Source organism: Mytilus trossulus, chromosome 3 (genome assembly GCF_036588685.1).
Source record: "Mytilus trossulus isolate FHL-02 chromosome 3, PNRI_Mtr1.1.1.hap1, whole genome shotgun sequence".
In the NCBI taxonomy this organism is placed as follows: domain Eukaryota; kingdom Metazoa; phylum Mollusca; class Bivalvia; order Mytilida; family Mytilidae; genus Mytilus; species Mytilus trossulus.
Genome location: NC_086375.1, coordinates 29,847,441 through 29,853,440, shown reverse-complemented (window position 1 = coordinate 29,853,440; position 6,000 = coordinate 29,847,441).

The following is a 6,000-nucleotide window of genomic DNA, read 5'->3' as shown; positions in this document are numbered from 1 at the left end:
GATAGCTGTTAAGGCACATTTTTTCATTGAAAAATAATTGAAATTGCCAGTGTTTTTACTTCAATACTTATAGAAAGAAACTGAGGTTTTGTTGCCATAAAAAAAGTTTCAAATAAACTCATCATAGATATCAAAATTAAATTTTGTATTTAGGCCAGACGAGCGTTTCATCTACAAAAGACTCGTCCGTGACGCTCGAATTAAAAAGTTAAATAAAGAACGAAGTTAACGAGCATTGAGGACAAACTTCCTAAAGATTTGCCAAATATAGCTGAGGTAATCTATTCCTGATGTCGAAAATCTTAGTATTTCAAACATTTCAAATATTCAAAAGGTTTGTTATCAGTTAATTTATAAATATGACCATATCGATGATAATTCATGTCAGCACAGAAGTGTATAAAAGACGTGGTTGTAGGGAACCATATAGTCAGCGTACGGCCTACACTAATGGGCAAACCCATAGCATACAGTCAACCATAAATGGAACCGACATGACTAAATGTAAAAACAATTCAAACGAGAAAAAACATTAGCCAAATTTTTGAAAGTTGAGCTCTTCATACAAAAACGGCTTCATCAGAGCTATGAGGAAAACTGATAAATCAGACAGCAATTGGTTACAGCACTCCTGAATTTAGATGGACACACAATAAATGTTTTGGGGTTGAAAAAACAATCAAAGATACCGGACTTACAATTTAGTACGCCAGACTTAACAGAACCACTAGAATCCAAACAGTTCAATAGAAAAATCAAAGGTCGAAGAGCAATTAAAACCAAAAATTCAGAAAAGCTGTCCCAACTCCGGGTAAAGAAATATATGCATGTGGTAAAAACACCAAAGTTTTCTGAATATTTCAACAATTTATAAACAGTAAATATATTAAAAATAAACTAATCAATAACATTTCATGTAAATCAAAAAGTACTGATTACTGGGCTGATAATACATTTGAAAACAAAACGTCCACCATCAGTAAACTCTATCATGGGTTTGTTTAATCACCAAAGATACCAGTCGTATAATTGATTACGTCAGATGTGCGTTAAGTTTTCCTCATTCTCGTCAGTGACACTCGTTTCAAAATAGCTTGAATGCACAAAATTGAATACAAAGTGCAATATCATTTAAACCAAATAGTTGTTCCAATACGGCTTAGGATATTTATGCTTAGGAAAAACAAATTTACTGTTTGAATTTTGTGCAATGGTTTATATCTCCTTATTTCATTTTCACACTGATATGTATATATTGACTATGTAAAGGAACTTTTAGATTTCAAAAGAATTGAAAACACAATTTTCTAAGAAAGAATGCTTATTTAATTTGTCTGATTGATTTTCGTCAAAGTTCATTTATACTTTTCATTTTCTGTATTTGCATGGAATTGACCTGATTAAGTGACCTTCATCTTTTTTTTTATAGTTTGTAATATATGTTAATTATTAAGTTTACCTCTTGTGGGAGTCAAAGGTAGATATTAAATTGAAATATTTCCTCAAGGAAAGAAATACAAAAAACTCATAACGATGTATCAATAGTTGACAGCAGTTCACGTGTCGCTTTCATAACATACAAAACTCATTTTTCATTGTAATTTTGTACTTTATATATTAAGGATATGTTATATTCATTCTTAAAAATTAACCGTTCAACAAAGTACAATATTTATCACTTCTAGGTCAATAACTTTGTTCGTAGATTCCGAGAGCGTCATTATTCATTTAATTCTATGATGACATGAATTATCAGTGATATTGTCCTAGGTAGTAATTACAAAACTTTTATTTTTTTTGAAATATTTGTAAAAAATAGATTACAGCAGTATTTAGCGATTTTTTTTTTGGATATGGGTCTGCAATGCTCTTCAATTTCGTTCTTTATTTGACGTTTTAACCTTTTTGAAACGAGCGTTTCTGTTGAGTCCTTCGTGTCCGAAACGCGCGTCTGGCAAAATCAAATGTTTAGCATGTTATCTATGATGAGTTATTGAAGGAAGTGTAAGTAGGATACCAATAATACAAATGTATAAGTATCCGTTGAGTTGATAATCGCCATATCTTAATAAAATTCGTTTTATTGTTATTCAGAAAAATATGAGTTGATTGTTACCATATTATATTGGAAGATTTTTTATTTTGATATTTACAGAATTTGATGGAGATGTCATATTTTCAATCTATCAAACTTTAAAAATACTTGGGCAATTTAGAGCTTGCAATACGGTTTTAAAACCTGTCTGTGGTTTCATTCTATATTTTGTCTTTTTATATTTGTGCTAGATATTTTTGTCGTGTGTTTGCATTTCGTTTATTCGCTCGTCTGGCGTTCAAAATTATAAGTCGAGTATCTTCAAAATTATTAGTCGAGTATATTCAATGAGTTTTTTGCCTACATATCAAGTGTCCCTTTGTTTGAATATTACAACCATAAGTATAGCGCAAGGAATCAACTAAAACTATTTCAAAGAATATGCAGTGGCAAACATAAAAAAGACACATCACAGCCTCTTGGTTGTGCAGATTGTTGAGCTGTCGAATTATGTTTTTAATATACTGAATATTTGAAAAAAAAAAGCTTAGCTTCTAAAGCGTGAAAAAATGAGAAAACAGTTTCAATAGCAGGTGCACAGTTCTTTAGATGAATTTGGCTGTCTATTTTTTTTAAGGTATTTTTGACATATAGCTCTTCAACGGTTTCGGTACTTATACATCCTCGGATATCAAATGTTTGGCTTTGAGCGTTCCTGATGAAGGTAAATTCAGAAAAACGCTTCGGACGCATGGAATTATTTAACGTGTTGTTTTCAATTTTCCGACATATGACTAATGTACCTGTGCATATTCAAGGAGTTGGCTTGAAGCTGAAGAGACCTTTATGCACACAGTTATGTACGCACCTTAATTGATTTTGCAGAAAAAAAGACCTGATTTCATCGCCCAACTGTAGTAACTTTATTGCTTTTTAACCTTATAGTTGGGGGTTAAAAGTAAATGAATTACTTATGATAATGCGTGATCAGATATGGGCACACATTACTCCATTATTATGGCCTATAATACAATACTTTGTTACGTGAATATAATTGATCGGAAAGATTTTAAATGACATTTTGTTACTTTGGTTTAGTGAAAGAGTTCTTACAATACTATTAAAGGTACTAATTGTACTACACCAGATGCACGTTTCGACAATACATGTCTCTTCAGTGATGATTGTGGCCAATATATTTGAACATCTTATACTTAAAAAAAAAATTAAAGAGATAATGAAAACAAGCAAGACAAAGAGTATAGCGCAAGGAATCAAAGCATCACCGTTGGAAGATACGTTCCTTGATTTAAAACAATTTCCAAAAATGACACAGAAATTAACATTTATAGGTCACCGTATGTCCTTCAACAATCAGCAAATCCCATACCGCAAAGTCAGCTATAAAAGGCACCAACATGACAATGTTAAACAATTCAAACGAGAAAACTAACGGCCTTATCTATGTAAAAAATGAACTCAAAACAAATATTAAGTATTGTATAGACACGTTTCTACTGTTTAAGACTGTGAACCTTGAGTTGTCTTTTTTGTAATTGTGTCGTTTTGTTGCAACTTATAGCATACAACTCGTATCCTCTTTTATCCATAACAAGCAATGTATGATTAATAACATTCCATTCGTCATTAGGGGAAAATAATATTAAATTCTTTTTGTTTTTATCAAATTTTTACATCAGTGGCATTTACAAGCCAGTGTAATAATAAATAATTTTGATATTCGTCATTAGGGAAACAAAAAAGCTCTTAATATTATTTTTTCCTCTCACATTTTTACACCAGTGGCATTTACTATAGAGCGGATTAATAAATAATTTAACGTTTTCCACATGCACATTTTTTTGCGCCGTACATTAAAATATAAAATTTCGTGAATAAGTATTTTTAAGAAAATGTTTCCTGGTTAATAAAAATAAAAATGTACACCAATTTCTCAAAAATAACAACAATAACGAATAAATCATTTAAAAAATATGATTATGATTTACGATATGTGGGGGTTTATATATATGTTATAATGTCAAACTTACAATTCGTGTAAATATTCTCAGGTGTGACGATACAACACATTGTGAAATCAATCTATTTCGTGGCACCACTTTCAATTAAAATGACGAACTGGTTAAACTTGTGAACTTGCAGTGAGGTATTCGACTGGTTACCTGTCCTTTATCTGTTTGTAATTGACAAAAGTGTATGCTGCAAAGAAGAGAACGAGCCTTGTGAAATCAGAGCATCTCCTCTGTGTTGAAATTAAAACATATATCGATTCCCTCTTGAATTAATCTATTATTTCTCTTGTTTAGCATTTTATTTCTTATTTTATGCAGTGAACATGCATTGTGGGACATGCAATTGAAGTATCTGTAAAAATATTCGTTATTCGTATCGCATTGTAAGTCTGAACCGGAACTAAAATTTAGACAGGCATTGCTTTTGCTCCACCAGTCCTTCTGGCATAAGGTTTTTAATGCTTTTGTTGCAAGATACAAATTGTTTTTAATCGCAGGTAAAACTAGTTAAAATCAACTGTATTATATATATAGATCTGCACCTGGTCAGTCTATCTAGATCATACAATGAATGTTCACAATGAATCAATACTCTTCAACTTTGTACTCATTTGGCTTTATAAATATTTTGATATGAGCGTCACTGATGAGTCTTATGAAGACGAAATGCGCGTCTGGCGTACTAAATTATAATCCTGGTACCTTTGTTAACTATTTGGATGGTTTTGTTGGTCTGTTAAGTACATTTGCTATTCCTTTATATATAATCTGTATAGATTTTTTGCAGACACATCCGGAAAAATTATTTTTACAAGAAGAAGAAATACACTACCGGTATTTCATTTTTACGGAATAAATTAATAGAATCTTTGTTTAAAACAGGCCTTATAGTGACTTTGAAATTAAAGCAGGAATTACAGCGTTTTTGGCTTTTTGTTCGTTTTTTAGTGCGCATGATCTTATTTTGTGTTATGGGTACTTACACCATATATTCTATTTTTCTAATTGTTTTGCAGCTTTGTATTTCAATGAAACTTACAGATACCTGTAAATCAAGGCGATAGTAGTTAATCGCTGTTCAAATCGATAATCGTAAATCGATTAGGAAGAGACAAATCGAGGTAAAAAAACTGAAACTGTGATCGATTGAACTCCAAAATAGAGCATTACCACGGGGTGCATAAACAGGGTTTCCGGTTATGCATAACTGGCCACGCTCAGATTACCTTAGCTGTATTTGACAAAACTTTAAGGAATTTTCGGTCCTCAATGCTCTTCAACTATGTATTTTATTTGGCCTTTTAACATTTTTTTTATTCGAGACGCACTAATGAGTCTTTTGTAGACGAACCACGCGTCTGGCGTTAATATACAGATTTAGTCCTGGTATCTATAATGAGTTTAATTATCAGTAAAAATGACACACTGGGAATAGGACAGCATAGGTAACATTACTGTTCAAACGACCTTACTGGAATATGAAGATTTGTCAGACAGCGAAATCAAATCACTAGTGATTTGAGACATCGACACATGATATCGGTCAGTCAATATTCGTAATGTTAATCGTAAAACTTTGAAAGCGTCCATTGCAGCTCTTTTTCGTCATAAATCTTTTTGGGCGATTTAAGTTGTAAGACACACATCCCTGTTAATGCAGTCCATATAATGTGAATTAACTCATCATAAATACAAGAATTAAAATTTAATATTTACGCCAGATGCGCGTTTTGTCTTAAAAAAAACTCATCAGTGACGCTCGAACCAAAAAATGTTAAATGGTCAAATGAAGTATGAAATTGAAGTACATTGATGACCAAAAATGTCTTAAAGTTTTGCAAAATACAGCTAAGTTCATCAATTCCTGAGTTAGAAACGTCTTAGTCTTAGTATCTTAAAAAATCATACAATATTCAAAAAATAGTTAATTTA